Source organism: Pyrgilauda ruficollis, unplaced genomic scaffold, assembly GCF_017590135.1.
Source record: "Pyrgilauda ruficollis isolate IOZ18807 unplaced genomic scaffold, ASM1759013v1 scaffold12, whole genome shotgun sequence".
Classification (NCBI taxonomy): domain Eukaryota; kingdom Metazoa; phylum Chordata; class Aves; order Passeriformes; family Passeridae; genus Pyrgilauda; species Pyrgilauda ruficollis.
Window position 1 is genome coordinate 17116227 of NW_024510321.1, and position 25415 is coordinate 17141641.

A 25415-nucleotide genomic window follows, 5' to 3' on the forward strand; every position below is an offset into this window, starting at 1 on the left:
AATGACTTAAGAGTGCTGGATGTAGGAAGAGGAAGGGTGGGGTGACAGGAGCAGCAAGAATCTGTAGCTGCAATGATAATTAGAATCCTTAAAGGATCAGGGCATGTCAGAAACCAGATCGATATCTCAGTTTCAGACATGACAGGAAGGTGACTTCACCAATGACCTAAAGAGACTGATGTATGGTTAAAAAATTTTGGGCAGAGACTATATCAGAAGGGAAGTATCAGCCCAACTCGAATACAGTGGACAGAGGGAGATTTTATTTAACTCATTTACACCACAGATGGGTTTTCTCTGGTTAAAGGATTACCTTATTCAAGGTTACTAATTGATATACTAATGAATCCTAGCTTCAGAAACTAGAGCCAGTGGCTTATTCTGACATGCTAACTCTAAAGAATAAAATGGTATAATTTCAGCTGACAGCTCTGGCTGAGCTGAAGACCCATTGTGTTCAGTGACTGAAAATACCTGGTCTCTTCAATCCTCCTTCTTCTTCAGTATACTACAAAAAATCATGTTATTCATAAGCTGCTCTTTTATGCAGACTGATGATCTTATAAAAATGTCAAATTGCAGCTGGGCTGACACCAGGCTCTGTGGATCCATGCAGAAACATTGCAATCTGCTGGTAATCACCCATCAAAAGAATTTTCTGATTGCTCTCAATTGTATAATTTCCCTTCTCCGTGTTTGCCAGATATTCTGTTGAACTAGATATGCTTTTAACCAAAATTGGCCTCTTTCTTGTCACTGCAGGACTTGGCTGTAAAAGAAAGAGTAAGAAAACAGATTTGCAGCTGTGCACAAGCACTACTCCGAGTGGTGAGCAGAGGTACCATTTGCTGGTTTGGTGGCACCAGGACATAACTCACCTCAGAGCTGCAAAGAGGTAGTTCTCATAAAGCAGGTGTGTGTACTGGTAGGTAGGACTGTAGGAAAGTTCTACTACATAGAAATATCTAAATATATCTTCATATGCTGTGTTTCCATTTATTGATGGAGCATTTCCACATATTCATGCTATGTTTGGATTGTGGGTAAAAAAGTTAAGCATCTTTTAGTTGATCTTCCTATACACCCAGATTTTGTGGTTAACTACTATCTCCCTTGGCTTGGCCATTCATTCCTCTTCAAATCCCTGAATGCTACATGACACATACCTCTTGGGAATCTGATGTCAGACTATCAAGGTGTAATTTTAGCCAGTGAAATGATTTTCCACTGTGTCCATCTAGGTTGTTATTGTAAGTATCACTGATATTGGCTGAAGAAAAAAGAAAAGAGTAAAAATGGATAAAGGTACAGCAAAGATAATATCTCTGGAAATTGGTAATTTATAAGGACAAATTTAAAAGAACAAATTGATGGGGGAAATATTGTAAAGCATGAAGCATAAGGACTATTTTATAGGGAGAGGGAGGAGTGAAGGCAAAAAAGATGAAGATAGTAAAAACAACACAGCTAATACTTAAAGACCAGGATGGAAAAGGAGTGCTGAACAGCAAATAAATTGAAGAGTGAGTATATAAGTTGGTTAAGTGCTCCCACATGTATCTTCACACGTTAACTTATTTGTTATTTTTTACCTGTGATAGGGAATCTTAGCGATCATCTCTGTCACTGAGGTAAAATATAAGACTCTCAGAAAAATCTTGGTTGTAATTTGGAGATTCATTCAACCCTTTATCAGATTTGTTTTTTCATTACTAACAAAATTCCATCTTCTCAAGTAAAAAAAAAAAAAAAAGAGAGAAGCAAAAGTAAGGGTTACAGCTAGTTTAGAAGCCTGCAACTTTCAGTGAGGCTCCAAGAAAAACTTGGGAAAATTGCTCATTAATGGCTCTCAGCTGATACAAACATTGCCTCTGGCTTTTAATGAAGCCAAGTTTTTCTGTTCCCGGAATAGAGGGAAACTTATCTTAAATATTCAAAACAATCTTGCTTCATAGATGTCTTGCAAGATTTGTTCCTTTTATATCTATCCTCTCTAGAAATTCTAGCTGACTACAGTGATAGCTGTGGTGGAGAAATCACTCTGTAACTTGAAACAAAAGGATAGAATGAGATTTCTGGCACCAATATCTGCCAATAACTTAGATTAGAGAAGAAGATAACAGTTCTAGACCATGAATGTAACTAAAATATAACTAGCTTTTATCAAACTATTCCAGTTATTTCACTGTACTAGAAAGCTGAGGGGTACTTTCAACACAAACAAATATTTTAGGCATGATCTTCTATAGGATAGTTGGAGGTTTTGCTAAGGAATGCAGAATGAAAATCCTTTACAGGTTTGAAAATGCTATACCACTATATATAATTTTATATTTAACAAAATCCAGAAACTATTGCAGGCAATAACCAACCAATCAAACTAGTTGGTTAGAAGCTATGCAAAACTTACATGACAAAACACAGAACCTGTCAGCCTTAAGAAATGAGATACATGTACCCCTTTCTCTGAGTCTGACTCTCCATGGCTTTCTGCCTGTGCAGTCCTTTGCAGCTGTGTTGTTGTGTTCTTCTCATCTAGTGACATTTCCTGTAGGCTTCACACTCTGTCCAATGCATGAAGTACTAGATAGTCGATAAAACACTGGAAGAGCCTCTCTTTTCATTGAGGAATAAGATAAAAGTATTGGGGGGAAAGGGTGTCAAGAACAACCATGATATTTACTGTGATTTTGAGATGGATGAGGTTTCCCTAGGTGTTTGTACTGAAGGCACAGAATACACAATCCTATACTTTTGCAATCTCAAAAAAATGGTCTCAAGCCCCAGACTTCTTCATTTGACTGTTACTGCAAAATTGTATCAGTGAATAACAGTAATAATACCAGGCATCTTTACAGGAAATCAAGTCAAACTTCACCTTAGTACTGTGCAATCCTTGAGACAATCAATCCTGAAGAGAACTTTGATTACTCTAACAGCACCAGGTTGGAGCAGCCTTTGCATGCACCCAAGAGATGACTCCCTTGAAGTCCAGATAATGAAGCAGAACACTCTTAACTACCCATCCACTGCTGAGCATGGACTGTACTTCTGGGAGGCTGATAAGTTGTTTCTTCACAGTCACAATTACTTTTCTTTCTGATGAGAGCAGCTAGGGATATGCCAATACTGTTGTGGTGTAAGGACCTTAAGGATTACAGATCAACCATGTCTTCTGGGCTATGTGTTAAATCTTCATTAGCAGGGTAATGGGGATTTTGAAGAGCTTCCTTAATAATCCTCTTCTGCTATTTTATTTTTAAGACAGACAATTCTGAAAAGACTGAATTTATCTCTTGAGCCATGAAGATGAAATTCCACATTATTTATGTACAATTAATTTCCTTGGACTAATGACATCTTGACTAATTAGCAGCACCACATTTTGTAGAAGTCTTAAGCTTATCTGAAATACAGATATAGTCATTGCAATCCTTTTAGACAGGAAACTCCTCCTAGATGAAACGGGAGGAGCAACGGAGAAAGACAGATGAAATAGCACTTGAATACTTCCATCCCAGTGCACATCCTAATCTATCCTGCCTGACAAAATGTCTTCTGCTATTAGCAAGTTCTTATAGAAGAGTCACCCTGGAAGGCAGAATGTTAACCCTTCAGATTTGCTTCCAGGATTTCCAACTCATTAATTAATACATATTGGTAATTCAGAGGAAAGAACTTAGCATTGCCTGTGTTTCTGCATCTTGTGCCTGCAGTTGTGGCTCATCTCACTCAGAATGAAAAATAAGAACCAGACAAGGTGTCTGTTGTTTTTCATGTTCAGTCAAGGCATTTTTAATTTACAAGAACATGTCTGGCTAATACACTGCTTCATTTCAGAATACCAAGCACACCTCCTTTTCCTATTTTTGTCTGAAAAAATTGTTATACAGAAAATCTAATCTGTTATGCCTTGTGCATGTTCAGAATGACCAAAAGTTATTCAGCCAACTATTCAGTGTACATGGTATTAATAGTATGTAGGCAGATGAAGGCAGTAACGTGTGGATGATTGTAGCTGTATATTCCTCTGAACATGACTATACAATTTGCAATATCCTTTAGAGAATGTTCTTATGAATCTGCTCCAATGCAGTGAGGCAATACCTTCTGTGTGAGCTCAGATTTGCCATTGCCATATTTCTGATGCATTTGCTGTTTATAATACATTACATAGGGAACATTACACGTGAGTGCTGACATTGTCTGGGAGCTGTGCTGTGTAAGCCTACATGCTGGACAGCTGCTGTATAGCAGTGCAGGCTGCTCCAGGAGTGGTGTTGGATGATACAGGGGAAAAACCCCACCCAAACCACAGCTAGCTTCTTGTGGCAAACAGAATTTACATCTCTTTGCTATATCAGTGTAGAAGTTTCTCTGCTCACTAGTCTTTGCAACCAATATTGTGCAAACAAAGCTTCACTAGACTCTTGATGGAAACAGCAATTCTTCATTCCATTATGAAGGAAGAAGCAAACTCTACTTCAACAAAGTAGTTATTCTTTTGCACACACACCCCGAAGATCCTCAGATGCTGTAAACTCCCACTGGCACAGCAAGGAACAAGAGAGGAACAAGAGCTCCACATAAACGGTCATAAAAGAAAGCTGATTAAACTTCTGAATAGAATGATATGGTGTGACTCTGTATGGTAACAAAGGCCTGGAATTTGAGGATGTAGATATGGCTTCAATTCTGAAAACTGTTAAAATTCATAAGTGGCAAATACAAATGAATCAACATGAAGGAGAGCAATACAAGGTATAAACAGATTCTAGAAGTGCTCTATGAAAAGATCTATGCATCCTCATAGATTATTCAAGGAAAGTAATGGCTCACTTTGTATCATAAAACCTGCAGTATGCATAATGAGTAAGACAGAAGACTTTTGAGATTACAGTGATTAAATTCATATGGCAAAGTCGGAAAAGATCAGATTTAATTTACACAGAAGATGAGTGGGAGCAGATATGCTGAAGGTAAACAAAATGATATATGGTAAATGGAAGAAAAATCATGTGTTGCTGTCTATCTTTCAGAACATTCAATCAAACTGAAAAGAAATACATCTTAAACTAGTAATAAGAGACCTATTTGTCACACAGTTGTTAGCTGACCTGAGGGAGTCCTTGCCCCACAGCAAGTCTTAAAAGCCAAGAACTTAATGATATGTAGTAGAGAGTGCTCCTTTAATCAGAGAATGAACTCTTTAGAGATTGCAGAGCCCAATGTGATAACTGATGGCAATTTGGAAGAAAATTCATATATTGGCATCATTATCTTTTATATGTATCTTTTCTCCAGTGTGTGCTGAGAGCTGCTCCCAGGTTCCAAGCATGACACACTGATTACTCATTGCTCTTATAACCACAACGAGAGGTTCTAATTACAGCCTGGGTTGAATAGCAGAACTGCTATAAGGAAAGGCGAGGTCAGTGTATCTAATTGCTTTTCAAAGAGATACACAATGAAACTATGGTAACCAGTTTAAAGGTTTAGAGGGGGACTTAATTCTTCTAGCATTAAGCACCTGAAAAGGGAGGCACCTAGAGACATTTTGGACAAACTTAGACTAGGTGAAATAAAGAGACCAGTCCTCACTGGGTGCTTTACCATTGTCTGTAACAGTGTCACAATGACTAATTCTGACTAAATAGATAACGTTTAGCTTTTTCTCAGCTAGGCAAGAGGAACAAAACCTTAATGTTTGCTGAGAAATGTTGAAACAGAAAATAAGCAACTTCTGGTTTTAGAATAAGAGCATGAAGGTGAGATTTTATCCTGGACAGCTTGTGGATGACTTCTTGTTAGGTGCAGGCGAACCCTTTATTATGTAGGGAAGGATAAATTCCTCCTCTAATGCCTGTCATTTTGAACAGAGAGGTAGGAAAATTTCAGAGCAAATATTTATTCACTGAAATTAGTTGATACATGAAAAGGCTTATATTTCATGGAGAATTTGAATTTAAATTTTAAACAAATTCTGTCAGTACCTGAAACTTGCCAGATCTGCCTGATTTCTTTTGGGATCCTAACCTAAGCACTTCAGAACAAAGTAAAATGTTGAAGTTATTCTGATGAGAATTACACTGATCTGAAAAACAAATTACTTTATTATTTCCATAAATTCTTTCTGTTTCAGACCAGTGCCTGACAATCTTGCATGACAGAGTTTTTTTCAGGGTGTTTAATCTTACCATAAGGAAATGCAGACTTGTATGGAAATTATTTGCTGTGTCATTTGCTTTTGTGCCTTTAGTGTTTGATGAAATAGGCCCCAGCAGAATTCATTGAGGGTTGGTGTGTGACATGCACTGTGTTTTACGGCACAGATTTGTTTAACTACTGCAAAGAAGCAGAAGTACATGTTCACAGAAGATGGCCAGACCTGAAATCCATCGTTTAAACAATTACACTCCTTTTTATGCTAGCTTTTCTCACCTTCTTAAATAATAGTTTTCTGATAACTGATTTTGCATTACTATATCACTGAGCTAAAAGCTCCCATGGGACAAATTGTAAAGCTACTCCTGGTGCTGAAGAAATAATTTGGTGCTAAATTCAGCAGGTATATTACTGTTCACTTAGCTAGATAATAAACAAATTAAACCCTAAAGATTTCTTAAAGAAATAAAAAAAGCTTTTTTAATTAAATTTTCTCTGGACAAAACTAGTCTTTCAACCTACTTTACTTAAAGGTCAAACCACCAGCAAGCATGTTGTTTAATTCTAACTGATACTGACATGAGGCATCCACACAACAGAGAAAGAAACAACTTGAAAAAATGTAGTATGGACACTGATCATTGATGTCTGCAGGTAAGAGTCCAATCTACAGCTGAGTCCTGAGTTTCAGACCACTGCTTCTAGAGCTGTGCTTTGCAAATATTGACCCTCAGAATACATGACTTCATCCATAAAATAATCTTATCATTTTAAGCCTGGATAAACTAGGCTTAGTAATTTAGTGAAGTAGAATCAAAATATGGCACACTGTGAGCACTGGGCTGGCACCTTGTCCACTGAGGAAAGCTAGATACAAGTACTGCAGGCTATGTGCTGAGCATGTAAAGCACTTCACTTAGTGAGAAAAGTGACTAATCTGCACCTTCTCTTGTTCTAAGGAACCTTGGAGATTGAAGCTTTGCACATTTTCATTTGCCATATGAAGAGAGGCTACCCAAGACTCCTGTATCACTACAGCAGCACCTAAAAAGTGAAAATGTTCATGCAAGAGATGCACCTTAGCTTAAATCAGCTGACAGAAAAGAAGCAGTCCTTCATGCCAGCCTGCCTATCCATCTTGTTTCCAGCTCTTTCTTCCTCCTTTTTTTCTTTTTCTCCAATCTTATATGCCTTTCTTTCTTTGACCCTCTTATGTTTCTCTTCTCTTCTTTCCCTCCTTCCCTTTTGCCCTTTGTGGAATGTGCATTTGGAGCTGATCTTTGATTTGCTCTTGAAAAACACTCCAAGTAAGAGAAGAATATAGAGAGAAAGAGGGCAAGAAGAGAAAGAGGTAGAGAAGCAAAAATCTCTAGGAAACACGTTTTACATGCCTGTGTCTCAAATATAGACCTTAGCTGCAACTTTTAGAGGGCTGAATAGAGATTAAGGAATGACCTGACAGCAAGTCTGGCTGCACAGCTGTATTGACAGCTGGTAGCAAAATTATTTTTCTTTCAAAAACATCACTGATTTCACATTTAAGCAAGATTATGAAATAATGCAATAAATTATAGAAGAGACCTGTTCATTTCACACAAAAAAAGGTTTTTGCTTAAATTACAATGCTGTGATAGAACAGATAGGGTTCTCTATAAGTAGAAAACCTGATACAAGATCTGAATATATCTACAGTGGCTGTAGTTTATCACAGAGACCATCCTTTTATTGCCTTGTTTTTGCTAGATTATGGGTTGGGAATTTTGGGGTGTTTGGTTTTTTTAAACTTTCTGTTTGTTTGCTTGTTTGTTTTGTTTGTTAGGTTGTTATTATTATTGGTTTTGGTTGTTAATTTTTTGTTTGTTTCTTTTGAGACTTTTTTGGGGTGTTTGTTTTTTTCTGCTTGTTTTGTTTTCTAATGTTTGGTCTTTTTGCTTTTAATCAATAATACTAACTAACAGTACTACCTACTCAATGCATTATTATCTGCACATAGCTAAGTAATAAATAATAGATATTTATTTCAGTCAGCTCATGTATCTGCTTTTCACTGCAGTTTACATTCTGAATGATTTTCATCTGAATGAATCTTCAATGTCCAGGTGAAATTAAATAGTTATTTTAAAAACTTGTGCCATGGAAGTGTTTTGACAATATTGAACTACACACTTGGCACAAATAATATAAAAAAAGTTTAAGAATTATTTTCTTTCTTTTTCTGCTGCCCCTTTTCAGCATTGGTTCAGTCATTTTATCAGCTGAAATGGTTGGCTGTAACCAGAGCCTGCGAACACCAGGTATTGCTCCTGGCAGGTGGATTGTTGTATATATTGGAGATTATAAATCATTTTGTCATTCTGAGACAGTCATAAATGTATCTGCTTGCACAGGAGACAACACTGTACAATAACATCTAATTCTGCTTCTCACTGTTGTAAAAGGGATGTGCACAAGTACCGGCTAGGATTACATTAACAAGAATACATTCTTTAAAATGTTTTGCTTCTATTTTAAATGTATGCTTATATAAAAAAACCCAACAAAACAACAAAAACAACAAAACACCAACCAAACAAAACAGACACAAAACATCCCTTTTGCTTATCATCCATGTACCAGAGAGACAGTGGTTTACTCTCTGAATTGCACACAACTCAGAAAAGACTTAACTTCTGCAATGAGTTCTACACATGTCAGTGTGGCTCACAGAAATTAATGCAGGAATGTTGTCTCTGCATAACTTGCAGGTATTAGAGATGAATTTCACAGATGCTTGGGGAATTCTCTCTCTAGTTTCTTGTTATCAAGTTAAATTTATGAAATCTTCAGAGGAATGACCTTTAAACAATTTATGAGAACCTAAGATACTTTAGATGCAATAAAAATAATTTCATCACAACCTTCCTTCCAGCTCCACATTCTCTTAGCGTTGTTATGGTTACAGAATCAAGACTTGAGAATTTAGGAGAAGCTGGAACTGAGGATTCCCATGCAATTGCAATTCAAACCCTCAGGTATGCCTGTGCAAGCACATATTTAATTGGTAGATCACAAACTTGCCATGCACCTCCCTCCCAAATGTAAAGCTTTAATTCTGGTATTCAGTGTTTAGCATTGCAACATGATTATAATCATGAAATACTGCAGAGGTAATTCAAAATAACTAATAAAAAAAAAAGAAGAAAAAGGCCAAAAGAAAAAAACCCCAATTGTTATTACCAATAGCTAAATCATCACTTCTGTTCTTAGTATTTAAACCTTCAAACTTCAGCACTTAATACTAGTCTATTTGCTGCTATGAAGAGAAATTTGAACTCCAAGTGCATTCTTGAAACAATTATTGAGGAGAATAGATAGGTCTAAATGTGGCTTATTTGAATTAATTTAATAGAAAAGTTAATTTCAACTGTTAATTGTTATTTTCAACCTGGAACTTTGATAAATAAAAACCTTTCCTCTGATTCACATGTCACATATTTGTAATAACATATGGTGAGCTATAGCCAATGACAGAAAAATTTCTAACAGCATTCCAGCATCCATTCAATAAAGTCTCTTCTTGGTTACAGCCATGGACTATGTCGAACAGATGAAGAAATGGGAACTATTCCCCTGATGTTAGCACTACTGTGCAACGAATCACTGTACATAAAACAATTCAGAGCAGCCTTTATGCTCCTTTAACGTGTACTGCCAGGCAGAACAAAAGCCTAGTTAGCCTGCATTGCTGGTCAACAGCCCTAACAGACAGAGGCAGTATCCAAAAACCTGTGAGATCAAAGAATCCTTGCTATGTTCTGTTTTTCTACTGATGATTTTATATTAGCAGCTGGGACAAGGTGGCAGGGAGCCATAACAAACATTCTGTGTCAATAAGGGGCAGATTTACATTTTGTAAAGCCACAGGACTGAGGTGTTTATATAAGCTGAAGTCAGCTTTTATATAGCTGAAAAAGTGATTTCATTAACCCACTTCTCATCATCTAAGGACATTGCAATTTTTCATCTATTTGGAATGAAAAGTGTATATTTTTTTCTGCAGAGTTTCTAGCAGTTGTTATTTTTTTACTGCTCTTGAAACAGTCTGTTACAAAGCTGGTAAAATGTCCTACCTTTATTCTTCAACATAAAATAGCTGAAAACTATGATGCATAGCAGTTCCTTTTTTTCTTTTGGAGTAAATATATTAATAATATATTGTTACATATATGTTCTCAAATATGACCTGAGGTAATCAACTTCTAATGTGTAAAAGGAGACTGAAATTATTTGCATATGATAGCTTACTATCTTTTGAGTGAGATTAGACACTGTACTTTCTAAGTTCTTTTGCTACAGTTAATTTTTTTACCAGAAGGATTTTTTCACAGGTAAAACATCCACTAAAAACGATTGGCTATGGTAGCAGCTGTGTCTGCAGGTGTTTTCCCATGCACAAGTACAAGAGAAGACATGCAGCTGCTATGAAGCAGCAGGAGTTGAGTCTGTCTCTGCTTGTCTAGAAAGGTGGAAAGCAGAGGAAAACATCCTGCATGATGGACTTTGTTTGTGATCCAATGTTTGGGACTGACTTTTTTAAATATTTTTTTTTAATACACAGCATAAGAGTTAAAAACCTGCATTTTCATTATTTTCTAAATTATATCTCTATTTAAGAATTTCATATCTTTAAATATTAGATTTAAATTTTACATTTTATTGCATTAAATTTTACATTTACTCTTAGCAAATGTAATAAAACTATATTTTGCCAACACTGGATTTAATAATGCCAAGTTTTTAATGTGCTCCCACCCATTCATACTATTGCTTTCTTTCCATTATTAACTAAACACATCCCTTGGTTATTTCAAAGGTCTGTGGAAGCCATGAGAGACAGTCAGGTCTACAGTCAGGTCTTTGCCCCCTTTCCCCCTCACATCTCTGATGGACCATGTGATTTGCCCTAAGATAAGAACACCAGGTGGGTACTGCAGGAGGAACTTGTTACAGGAGGAACCGTCTGATGCTCGCACAATGAATGATTCCAGCGTGGGAAGGCTGTGATGACTGTGGCTGATTTTGGTGCACATCAGCATGCAAGTGTGTAAAATGCTGCTGGAGACTGGGCCAGCTGGGCTCAGGAGGTCGTAGGCATCCTCCAGGTGGATCCCCGTGGTGTCAGGGACTCACTTTTGAAAAGGTGAGTAAAAACACTAAGATCCAGTCAAATACAGAGATAAAATTCTAAAGAAACTACCTGGGTGCTTTGCTGCCTTTTACCTGTGCTTCCTTCACAGCCAGAGACAAACCTGTCTGTTTCTACATGAACCTGCTCACACTATAACCCTCTAGACTTGCTTGTGTTACATACTGCATTGGCAGCATTTAGAGACTGTATTAGCAATAAATGTAATCAAAATCATTCACATAATCAGGATCATACTTCTTGTGCCTGATTGAGAGTCTTTTCTCTATTACTGTGGCACAAGGTCTTAGAAAAGTTTTAAAATCACTCAGAGTTCCACCAGTTTAGAAACACATCTACATACGTGATCTGCACAGAGAGATTTCTCTGCTACACTGCCTGATCCTTGCATGTCCTTCTCCCGAGCTTAACTAAGCCAAATGAATACAGTAAACTCAGCTCTTTGCTCAGGCTGACCTCATGAAAAGTAAAATTAATTGACTTGAAGGACAGTGAATAATTTCCATTTGAGAGTAAAAGCTATTTGAAATGGTTCAGAGAACAAATGTTGGCTCAGGTCTCAAGCATACACATGCCCCTACCACCCATCTCCCCTGGCTTTTTAATAAACTCTGAAATGCTTTGGCAGAATAGAAAGCCAAAAACTGAACTCTAATCTTAAATGCATTAAAATAAACAAACAAATAATTAAATAAATAAAATATAATTATTTAGTTTTCAGCTGCTTAAAGTAAGTAAGGTTTTTAAGTGGCAGTACTTAAAGTAGCTTTTGGGATGCTGTTCAGCAATTCTCAAAGTTTTATTTACATATATATACATGATATATACATTTATATATATTTTATATATATATGCACATATATACATTTTTACCATTTTATGCATATATAGATTTTCTGCTTTAAGCAGTTAGTTATGGCAGACTTCCATTATAAAGAATTCAATTCATGTTCTTTTTCTCAAATATCCAGGAGAAAAAGAAAAGTTTATAATCCTATTTTATGTTCCAAGATTACTTCGAAGACCAACAGTTTCATGGGTATATAAATCCCAAACATTGGAGCAGTTAGGATTTCTGAAGATGAAAGACTAAAAGAGCTGTTCATGCATAAGAGTTTACTGATTATAATATTTTCTGAGCTTCTTCACTTGATTTAAACTGGAATTCCAACAAAAAAGTATTTTCCTTAATGTTTTATATTTAGGATAGAAGATAAATACCACATGACTACTTTGTAGGATATTTCCACAGAAGATGTTATTAAAAAAAAGTGACGAAGAAAGGCCAACTTACCAGCCAAAAGCCAAAATAATGAGTTGTTTTGAATATACATGAAAAAGAACATCCATATCACTGGTTTCACATAACCAATATCAAATATCAAAGCATTAAATCTACAGCAAAACAAGATTGTAACAAAGAATAAAACTGAATCAGCTATGTTAAGGGTCACAAGAAAAATCCAAGAATTTTAAATATGTGAAATCTTTTAATAAAGATTATATAAATGATTCTTTGAACATTCAGAACTGGAAACTGCCAATCAAACACAGAATGCGTTCTTGAAGGACTGGAGGTTGTCACAAATTTCAGAGCTCAAAAAAAGTCAAGGTCAAGTGTTGTAGTTTATACAGGTCAATAAATGTCTAACTCTGTGAAGGACTGTTTAGAAAAAAATTCAAAAGTAAAAGGAAAAATTAGATTCAGGGCATTATTAAAAACTCTTCAAGCATAACACAAGCCAACTGAAAAAAATTTCTATTTCAATTTCCTTTTGGTAAGACATGAGCAAAAAGCTGCCTAATTTATGAAGTAAACATTGGTGTAAGGCTGACTGGCTTTTTCACTTTACATTTACAGATGGAGAGAAGAATACTTACATCAGCTGAAGAACTGGTTCTTTTATTGTCATCATGTTACTTAATACTACAAACTTCTTTTAGTGTTTAAGAATGAATGGAAAAATAAAAATCTTGTGGGGCCAACATATTGGCAAGAGTGGAAACAGGATTTGTTGCAGGAATATACATATTGTAGAAATTGTATGAACATCAGTGCAAACTGAAGGATCCTCTCAGTTTTGTAAACTGAGAACAGAATATTGTTTCTTTTTATTTCACCACTGGAATTTTGCTAGTACCTCAGACTATTAGTCTTTTCTTGAAGGTTTAAGGGTTAACTTGAGATCCACACTTGGTGTTCATGCACTTGGCAGTCTTGTGAATAAACCTTTATGTGATTTTATTTATTTTTGAGGTTAATTATTTTTTCCTGAGCTTGTCCCTAAGCAGTTCCGTTCCAACTCTTCTTTTATTTCTTCCGCAAGAAAGAGACTTTGAGAACTTACTTTCCATGAGGATTCAATAAAAGCAGCCTTCCTGTTGCTCTGGTCACCCACACAGCAAAAAGGAAGTTAAACTGTTCGCTGACATATCTCTTATGGTTTGGGTCTGAGCCTTTGCTCTTGAGCCTGCTGCCAAAGTCTGACTTGCACAGACAATACTTTGTGGGTGGTGACTTCACTGGGAATCCAGAGCCAAGAATTGGAGAAATGTCCTGTGTGCCATATCTGTGGTGGTTAGGAACGCATTACTGGATCCACACTTTTAAAGTTACAGCAGATGCACTTATTTTGTGGTAACCATGCAGTGGAAGAAAGTCGTTCTCTGGCCCCTAAACTCCAGCTTAGCTAATCATAAGGAAGGTCAGTAAATGTAGTGTTTTTCTCATGACATTTTATAAACATAGGTTTTCAAAGTGAATGTGGATGGAAAGGCAAATAATCCTTCCATTCCTTACGATCTGCATATAATTGTGGTTTGCCTGAACTGGCTGAAAGCTCAGAGGAATTATTTGGAAAGACTGGAGTTTAGAGAGCTAATCTATCTGCATCAATTCCTAACTTATTAGCTTTCTTTGGAAAATACAGATGATTTTTGATACATTCATTGATAACAGATATGTAAAGTCTATCTTAGATCAAGATGTGTCATTTCTATTAATATCATTGATATTTTCCTACAAGGAATTTAGTTCACAGTCATCTATAAGGAAGCAGAAATGAACACATAAACCAGCATTTACATAAAAGTGAGTAGAAATTAAAGACAGAAAGATATTGATTGCTGTTTAGGATATCTGATTTATTCCTGCATATAATATGAGACAGTATGAGCAAAAAAGTAAAAGCCTCATTGAAAGTTGAGCACTGATTCCTGGCAGAATAAATCATTCCAGTTTTGCTTTGGTACGTGACTGAAAATAATATTGACTGAATATTCTTAACTAGAGTGTACTCACAGACTACAGTACTTCACAAATAAAGTCCTGCAGAATCTATTCATCAAACTATTATGTACATTTATCACTCCCTTATTCTGACACAAGAATTCCAGGAGCTTCAGTAACATTAAAAAATAGATAGCAAAAAAGTGTACTGATAATTAATTTCGTTTTCAATTTTTTTATCTAAGTACACAAGAATATCCAAGTGTTCTGCAAAGAACATATTATGCTTTCACAGTTATACAAAAGGGTTTTTTTTCCAAAAACTGTTTGAGAATCAGAAATCTCTAAGTATATAGAAACTTAACATCCATTTAAGTACTTAAAATTTACTACTGCAGTTCCTGTGTTTGTTATTATATCTGGGCTGGATTTCATCAAGGCAAACAAAAATCCAGAGTCCCTCTTCTGAAGAGCTTGAAACAAGCACTAACAGTTCTGGAGGAGAGATAGCACTATTATAAGCTTGTTGCTGATGAAGTCATAGATGAAAAGGGTGATCTTTATTAATATTTAAATGATATTTCATCAAAAAGCCTCTTGAAATAGGTGGGATATGGGTTTCAAAATTGTTTGCATGCTTTGGAAGACTTTATGTTAGGGAAGCTGCACATCCTAAGCTCAGAAATCCTCAATTCCAGACTTGCACAATTATTTTCAGAACTGCCAGGCTTCATAAATCTGTGTCTGAAATTGCTGCTTGAACTGTCCTAAAAATAACAACAGCAGAAAAATATTTCCATGTGGGTTTTTTTGTTGCAGAAGAGTGAAATTGGTCATAAGGAATGCATACACTTGGCACTGCTTTGAATACTTAGCTGCAGTAATTTTTTAAACTCAAAAAGAAAGTGGTTTACAGTTTCTCTGTGCTTCCTGTTTCACTAATGCTACATGTTTTGGTTTTGTGCAGCAATGTTTTGGGAGTGTGGGGGGGCTACAGGGGTGGCTACTGTGAGAAGCTGCCAGAAGCTTCCCCTGTGTCTGACAGAAAATGCCAGCTGGCTCCAAGATGGACCTCCTGCTGGCTAAGCTGAGCCCATCAGTGATTTTCCCAAAGTCAAGGTCTGTTTTGCCCGTGATGGTAGCTGGTGAGTGATGTCTCCCTGTCCTCAGCTCAACCCATGAGCCTTTCATTCTCTCTCCCCTGTCCAGCCGAGAAGGAGAATGATAGAATGGCTTTGATGGGTATCTGGCATCCAGCCAGGCTCAGCTCACCACACTGCACCATGATATGAGCCACAGAGAGGAGTCTTCTGGCACCTTTTGTATTTTGGTAACAATACTGTTATGGGATATTGGGTGGAAATACTTTGTATCGAGGACATACTACATTTACAAAAAAAGTTGTTTACTCATATTTTAAAAAAGTTAATTCATCTCCTCAGAACCTCTCTCTTCCCTCCATCATGTAATGTATACATGTCCCTGATGTGTCTGTACAGTGACAGCCCAGGCTTGCATGGAAAGAAACAGTCAAAGAACCAAGACAAATATTCTTCTTTTTCTAAATATTCCGGAGGTTTTGGCTTGGTCAGATGGGATATTTTCTGTCAAAAATAACTATGTAGACACTTTTATGACTAGATAGCATTTTTTGGAGTATTTTATAAAATTTCTGCTATTCACCAGAAAGCTTTAGAATGCTTTTATTCTAGTTTAAAAAATTATTGTTTACCTTGACAATTTAAGCAAGAATAGCATTATGAGCAAGAATAATACCATAGTGACACTAATAAAGACAGTAGAGTATTGGAGCATGTCCAGAGAAGGGCAATGAAGCTGTTGAGAGAGCACAGGTCTGATGAGGAGAGTATTGGAGGGAGCTGGGCTGTTCAGCCTGGAGAAAAGGAGGCTCAGGGGAGACCTTATCACTCTCTACAGCTGTCTGAAGGGAGATTGTAGCCAGGTGAGGGTTGGGCTCTTCCCCCAGCTAAAAAGTGATAGAGGAAAATGAGGAATGGCTTCAAGTTGCACCAGGGGAAGCTTAAATTGCATATTAGGAAAACATTTTGAAAGAGTGGTCAGACATTGGAACAGGTTGCTCAGGAAAGTGGTGAAGTCACTATTTCTAGAAATGTTCAAGAAATGTTCAAAAAATGGGGCATTTAGGGATATGGTTGTGCAGAAACATGGTGGCACTGGTTTAATGGTTGAACTCAATGGCCTCGGAGGTCTTTTCTAGTCTTAACATTTCTTTGATTCTGTGATTCTACTCTTATTTTCATTAATATGTCCTTGAGAGGAAAAGATAAAAGGACAAAAAGGCATCAACCTTCTAACTAAAATTTAATTCCATCATGTAACATTTAGCAAAGTCTCAACAAATTAGAATTTACAGTACTAGGGCAAAATCTGCCTGTCTTTTTAATAAATATAGTTAATATAATTTAAATTGAAAGCAAATTGTTCTTCTCCCAGTTCCAAGGAAACAGAAGAAGCTATAAATGACTGAGATAATCCCATGGTATTAACTAAGGTTTTAGTTGGGGTGGGGGAGGTTGTTTGTTTGTTTGTTCGCAGTTTTGTTTGTTTTCTTTTTTCCCAATGACCTTATGAACTATAAAGTACTTTCTTGAGCCTGCTAAAAAGGGGAAAGCTCAGTTTTGATTAATATTGCAGCACGGGTACTTCTGAAATAACAACATAACTTGGAATCTTGCAGTCTAGCCTGCCTTAATAAGTGAATTGTGCTGTTCACTGCTGTGCATTTTTTGTGACTACTTGTCACATCATTCTTCAAAGATGTAAGAAGATATGTTCAAATAAAGATAATCTTGAACATTTACCAAATAATTTGTTCCATCTTTTGCAAGCCAATATCAGCTGTGAGGACTTCATGCTACTGGAGGAAAGTAAGTAATTAAAAACAAGGCTAGAGACCGAAGAAAAAAATATTGTAAAAGAAGCTCAAATGTCAAAGGCAGGATTTTTGTCCTACGCTTTGATTATCTGGATTTATGAGGAAAGCATATGCCTAATTCCTTCCTGAGCTCAGTCCTTGTTTCGTGAACATTCAGAATGAAGTTATTTTGAAAGAGAAACCTACCTTCTGTTCAATTAGTACAAACAGTTTTGTTCCATTGTACTCTACATTTTTTCAAGAGTGCAGACTTGTTAAAAAAATCTATTGCTATTGTTCTGCACTGGGTAGGGGACAGGTTATACTCTCTGTTTGAGTAAGCAGTATTGAAACATATTCCAATTGTACTTGCTAAATAAGAAATTACAGATGGAGTTGGAATAAATTATGGAGGCTAGGAAAGCAGGGTCAATATTTAACATTTGATGCAGTAAGGAAAAGGGAGCAGAGACAAAAAAACAGGATTGTCTCTGAAGCTGCTTTTGAAGACCATTGGCCTAAAAACTCCAAGCAAGGAGTTAATGCAAGCAAGCTGCATTAACTGAGATGCATGATGGTGACAATTCGGGGAAAAAAGGTTTAGTGAGATATGTCGGTTAAGAATGCATCTTAAAGTGAAAAAACTGGAAAGAATGTGCAAGGTACAAATGCAGCTTGTACCATTAGAAATTCAGAGTGTAGAATTGTAGAGAGCTCTGAATGATTAAAGAAAAAGGTTTCTGCAAGACTTTTTTACAAGACTAAAATTCAAGTGACATTGACCTACTAGTAGGTGTGAGACCGCATAGAGAAAGCTGATAGTGTTTCACCATCCTTTTCAAATACACAATGGTTCTGCCATATAAAATGCTGAACAGACAGAAATAAAATATGGTAAGCTCCATTGTTTTTGTCCCATTCTCATACGTATTAAAATATTTGGCCTTATTCTCTGATAAGTTTCAATGAAAATACAAATAAATATACAATTTTTAAAAGTTAAGACAGAGTAATTTGATAATATACCAACTTCTAGATTATATTTAAATGCACAATTGTGTTGTATGGTGCCATCTTGAAATGAGGTGTTCATAGTTCTGTGGCAGTATGATTTTTGTAGATCAGAACAAAGCAATAAGTATATTACCAACTCCTGCATTTACAGAAACCTGTATCTTGCTGTCTGTAGTATCAGCATACTGAAAAGAATTTTAAAGGCAGTAAGTTTTAGAAAGATAGCTGTAGAAGCATTATATATATGTGTATATATATATATTTAAAAGCTAAATGAAAAATACTTGCTATACTGGCTATACTGGCTATACTGGTATAATCTAGTTTGTGGTAATGGCTTCACAGGTGTATGTTCATTTTTAGCTTTCCTCTACTGTCCTATGATCTGTCAGAAAAAAAAAGTTCCCAGCTACTTCTATGAAGTACAACACTCTCAGTATGTAGGGTTTTGTGCTGATTTTATTAGCAACAAAGAAAGTGGCTTTACTGATATCATAAGGGAAGTTTATAAATGAAGAAAATTTTGATGACACCTATTAAAACACTAGAACTATAACAATGAGTAGCCGCTGTGTAGCCTCTTAAAATGCATTCTGCCAAATCATCTCACCTTAAACTCTAAAAGCCAGAGAGGCGGGAAGAAAATATTTGTGAATTTTTATTACTATGTAAACGTATTCTCTTTTCCACACACTAAAATATTAATGAGTTTTAGGAGACCTTTCTTCCATTTTACTAATTTCCCAAAAAAGTTCACATTAACAAAATATTGATTTGCAAAAGATGAAGAATAAAGTATAAAGAAAAGCAAGACAAATAAAAGCTTTTTTTTCCTCATCTGTTGAAGTCTCTTAATAACTCCTGACTTTTAAATTTTTAAATTTTTTTGATAGACTACAATATAACACAAACCATGCACTTTAATTTACCTGAAAATGAGTAAAAACCAGTTGATTGCAAAAGAGTACTTAAAATCTGAAAATTAAGCAACCAGAGAAGAAATAACTATTTTTAGACTGGAATTCTGCTCTGTGAAAAGTAAGCATTGGGATATTGGCCTCTATATAGCACTGCTTAAAAAAATGTTTTGTTCAGCTCCTAGTCATACAAAGCTACACTATCAGTTGCTTGCATAGGAAACTCAAGCATGCAAGCACTGTATAACACAAGCTCCACTTTCTAGGTAGTCAGCTTGTTAGCTCCATTTTACAGCCCTAAGGAATTTTCTTTAATTTGCCCAACTTTTGCCACCAAACTCAGTTGAGCAGACATTTCATCAGTGGAAAATGTAATAGTTAATAAGGATGAATGGCAAAAAGATTAAGGTAAGAAACTGGAAAGTTCTAAGTGGAAGCAAGAAACTCATGAAGCAATAAAAATAATTTTCTAATACAGTAAGTTAATGACCCAGAGCTCAAACACACTTAATCTTAGAATTTAGACAATCCTTACTGTAAAATCTCACCTAGCACTTACATTAAAGAAGCCATTGTCACATATTGTTGGCTCCAGTACAGTTTTCTTTTCCAACAAAGGCACTTGTTGAGGTTAGCCTGGGTGCAATGCATGTGTTTATACACAACTGATATATTCCTCTGTCCAAGGAATTTATACAGCTGCCAAGGTACCCTATGTACAGAACTTCAGTTAAAAACAGAGAAGACACCTTGGGCTTGATGACAAGTCTTTCTCTCTGACCACAGAGAGAATGATCATGATTTTTGCTTCCCTGTGGCTGACCAGAGGGTGAGAAAAGGCAGTTTAGTTCAGCATAATTGGGAAGGCATAGGATAATTTGTTATCTAGGTCTGCTAATAAAAAAATATGCATACTGCAATTAAAGATCAAGCATCCTCATGAATTAGTTTTCTCATCCACAGGGAAACAATTTGTGGTGGGTTGACTCTGGCTGGAGTACAGGTGCACACCAAAGCCACTCTATCACTTCCATTTACAACTGGACAGGGAAGAGAAAATTGTAACAAAAAAGGTTCACAAGCTGAGATAAGGGCAGGGAGAGATCACTTACCATTTACCATCAAGGGCAAAACAGACTTGTCTTGGGGAAATTAATTTAATTTATTACCAATCAAAATTAGTGCAGGACAACGGGACATAAAAGAAATCTTGAAAATACCTTTCCCAAAATCCACCCTCCTTGCTGGGCTCTTTCTCCTCCCCTTCTAGTGGTGCAGGGAGATGGGGAATGACCATATTATCAGCTCATCACAGGTTGTTTCTGACATCGCTCAGGGAGAGAAGCCCTTCTTCTGCTCCACTGAGGGGTCCCTCCCAGTGGAGGCAATTCTCCATGACCTTCTCCAGCCTGGGTTTCCATGGGCTGAAGCTCTCCAGGAACCCCATGGGTTCACAAGTCCTGACAAAAAAGGGCTCCTCTTTCCATGGGTCTGCAGGTCCCTGCCAGGAGCCTGTTTTAGTGTGGACTTCCCATGGGGTCACAATTTTCTTTCAGGCTTTCACCTGCTCTGGTGTGGGTTTCCTCCATGGGCTGCAGGTCAATGTCTGCATCCCCATGGGTCTCCCTGGGCTGCAGGGGCACAGCTGCCTCACCATGGCCTTCACCATGGGCTGCAGGGCATTCTCAACTCTGGTCTGGAGTACCTCCTGCCCTTCCTTCTCCACTTGACCTGTGTGTCTGCAGAATTGTTGTTCTCACATATTCTCACTCCTCTCTTCTCTTAATGCAATTACATCTGTGTAAAAACTTTTTAATTCCTCTTAGATATGTTATCACAGAGGTGTTACCATTTTCTCTGGTTGGCTCAGCCTTGGCCAGTGATGGATTTGTCTTGGAGCTGGCTGGCATTGGCTCTCCCAGATGTGGGGGAATCTTCCAGCAGCTTTTCACTGAAGCCTCATCTGTAGCACCCCTCCCAGCTACCAAAATCTGGTTGCACAAACTCAATACACCCTTCATTTAAACCCAAACCTTTCCAACCTCCATCACTCAAAATCTAACAAAGCGCAGCCTCCTGCAGTTTACAGAATTCTGAAGCCTAGTTTGATGATTGAGGTTTTAGTGGGCTTGCACAGCAAAGTTTTGGTGTCTGCTGAATGGGGCTACAGCGGAAGCTTCTGCGAAAAGCTGTCAGAAGCTTCCCCCATATTCAACAGAGCCAATGCCATCTGGCTGCAGGATGGACCTGGCACTGGCCAAGGTGAGCACATAAGTGATGGTGGCTGCCCCTGTGATGAACCTACTGCAACCCTCATTCCTCATCCCCCTGCTCTGCCAGAAGGGAGGAGGAAGAGAAAATGAGGAATCACAAAATCAATTAGGTTGAAAAAAGCTTCTGAAATCATCAAGTTTGATCTATAACCCAACACCACTATTTCATCTAGACCATGGCATTAAGTGCCACATCCAGTCTTTCCTTAAACATCTAGAGGGACACTGACTCCACCACCTCCCTGGGCAGCCAATATCAAATCATCCCTTTTGTGAAGAATTTCTTCCTAATGTCCAGCCTAAAGCTCCCCTTGAATAGCATAAGACTGTGTTCTCTTGTCCTATTGCAGAGTTAACCTAGTTATCATGGAGTCAAGTTGAGTCTGGGAATAGGGGAGGGGTGGGGGGTAGGCATTTTAAAATCTAGTTTTTATTTCTCATTGCCCTACTCAGATTTGATTGGTAATAAATTAAAATAATTTTCCGAAGTCAAGTCTGATTTGCCTATGATGGTAATTGCTCAGTGACCTCTCCTGGTCCTTATCTCAATGCAGTACTTCTCATTCTATTTTTTCACCCCTGTCCAGCTGAGTGGCTTTGGTGGGCATCCTGCAGTAACTCTGATGCTGAGAGCCACAGTGTAATTCTTGCATGAGCCACATCACCTTGATATACTCCAGAGGACATTTCAAAATTCATTTATGTCTTGCAATCCAGTATATATTTTTAATGAAAAATATTTCTGTACATTGAAATTATGACTTTTGCACCAGACGCAGACAAAATTAGTTTAGCTTAAAGGTGTGTGTACTTTTTCCCCAAAGGACATTCAAGTTTCTGTGTGGGAACAGCACATAGTTACTACTGCCCACTTAGAGATGCAGCCTAGTAGCTGATTAGAGCAGTAGCAAACATGAAAAGCTCCTTCCAAGCATTGAGAAAAATCCTCAATGTTTGTACGTGTTTAAAATTAAAGTGCATGGAGCTTTCCAGATCAGTCAACACTGCAAAAGCTGGCAAGAAAAGTTCAAAAGTTCTTAATTTAGTAGAATTTGCTGCTTTTAGGAAATCCCTTAGCCACCTAGCAACCGCACAAAAGGTAAAATTCTCGGAGACTTCAATTCTCTCTGACTGAACAAGAGGGAAGATTGCAAACGTGCTAGATAGCTTGATGACATTGTGACACCAGCGTGTCCAGTGGGTCAGACTGAGTAGGCCAAATGTCAGGATGTGGCTGGTACAGAATACAAGATGTATGCCTTTTCTACGTGATTTACACAATAGCACAGATCCTCAAATACAGACTGCCACCACTCCCATCTTTCCTGGCATCCTCAGCCCAGACCTATCTGTATCAGAGTACTCATTTTAGTCACACTTCAAAATTTTTGTCAACATGCTTCCTGATATACGTGTTTTCCAGAAGCGTTCCTTACAGCTTGTGTGACACATTCTGTATTGGATTAGGTGTATCCAACTGGCAGCCTCCAGGTGCCTCCTACAGAGAGGACTCTAACACTGAGCTGATTGTCATTCTGGACAACAAAGTCTGATACGCAGACATGCAGGTGTAATCCTAGAGAGTGAAAATACTGGTTTTCATTCCAAGTACTGCTTCTTACTTTCACTTAAATCCAGGAAGACTGAATTTGAAAAAAGATCATAACTCAAAGTAAGACTATCTGAACCCAGACTTCTAAATTATTGTTTGACTTAATATAATCCAAAAATTTAGAGCAATTTATGTGCCTATGAATAGATGTTTTTAAATTTCTGTCAACAAAAGACAGCCACATGAATGTGAAATAGGAGTGGCTGGAGACCAAGAATTTTTGCAATCCTTTTTTATACTTCCCCAATTGTTGCCTTTTTACTCTCTTTTGAAAACTATTTACTATTCTATTGCTATTCTTTCCTGTTTTGAACAAAGTAGAACAAAAATGTTTTGATTTAAAGCTTTCTATCCATATTTTCTACTCTTGAGCATCTGGTATTAGTAGGAGTAACCCTTCAGGGGACTTTGGCAAACATCCAATATCCAGCATTAATTAACATTCTCCCATATAAAAATCTCTCATTACTCAAAATACATCCTCTCCTACACATACACTTCCCACATCCTAAGCTTTTCCCTACTGAAGACAAACCTATCTCCTGAATTTTAAATGTAATAAAGTCTAGAGTTTTGTGTACAAGTAATTCTGAGGTAAAGGTTCATTGCACTCAGTAATAATAAAAATCCAGCTGTGGTTTCCTACTCCTTGCAGTTTCCTCATTTTGCTTTGAATCTATTAAAAGAACAAATTGAAAATCAAATGAGAAATGTAGGATATTTATCAGAGAGGTTGAATCCTTTCAGCAAATTTAGCATTGCTGACCCAGCCATGGCTGATTTCTGAGGAGAAATTTTTTTGTTTAATCATTATTATATGTCCAAGTAATTTTCACTGTAGCTACTAAATTATACCCTTCTCAATAAGATTATAGTGTCTTCAAATTAAAACATCAATTATTTTGTTCAGCTACTAAATACAATTCTCTCTCTGATCTTGAGAGATGCAATGACATTGATAATGTAGGAAAATCACCTTTTATAACAAAACATGCAGTCACTTTTATTCCCAAAGCTGTGTTAGCACCTTTCAACTCCAAAATTTTGCAGGAAAAGCTTGTACAAAGAGTTCATCAAGTTTTTTAACTTAAAATTGTCCCAGAAATTCCTTGCTGATTTTTCTTTTTCTTTGCAAAAATCTCCTCGCTCAGCAAACATATAATGAAGAGGCAATTTGAAAATATGTAGTTCACAGTTTGTTTTCCAAAATGACCAGTGGGCCTTATTTAAAATAAGCACTTCCACTGTGAGTGCCCTTCTGATTCTATCAATGGATCATTCAAGCAAAACTTTTTACATTTGTCACAGTAATATTTCACCTCAGGAAAACGGAGAAAGACTATAAGCTACTTATTTTGTTTCCAGTTTTAAAGATATCTTGAAATTTGTTTTTCTGTAAAAAAAAAGCCCAAAACTGGAGAGTTAAATGAGGAAGTCTGATTTACATTTGAATCAAATGTTAGAGGTTCTAAAAAACATGATCAGAAATGTGTTGTGAGACCATCCATTGTGTCTATTCAGTTGTATTTATTTAATTGACTCTAACATCTGGCTTTAAATTACGTGCAGTCAAACTTTAGCATTTACATAGGGACAACCTTGTTTTGGTTCTATAATAAGAAAACTGGAAAAAGACAGATTCATTCTGAAATCATTGGATTAGGTGACCAACTGACTCAGGCCACTCACAAAAGAACTCCATAGCATATCCCTGCCACACTGCAGGTGGCAAACTGCCCTGTGTATTCAGTTAGGTTTGACTAAGATAAATATCAGAGGTTTTTTTTCCTCATTTCTAGAAGTTGCAAATGTATGAAGCAGCTGGCTTCAATGTGATAAAGAGCTCACCTCAGGATCATTTTATTATCTGCAGAGGAAGAAGAGCAACACTTGAAGTAAACTCCTTCTAAATACGAAAGATAGCCAGTGTATGCCATTGATAATTGCTCAGTGTTAAGTTTCTCACTAGAAAAACATGTTTTGGCCAAATGTACTTACTTTCAAGTCACTTGGTACAACTAAATGAAAAAAACCTCAACTCATTAAACAAATTTGACATATATTTTCCTAAATGAAGGAACACTATTTTGTAAATTCTGATATATGAAGGATTCAAAAGCTTTT

General features: G+C 36.9%; 1 protein-coding gene across 1 annotated transcript in view; it reads right to left on the reverse strand.

Annotated features, from left to right (window-relative positions):
* MALRD1 (MAM and LDL receptor class A domain containing 1) overlaps nucleotides 1-25415 on the reverse strand; it is a 234716-nt gene that overhangs the window by 12838 nt on the left and 196463 nt on the right. The window lies entirely within an intron of this gene.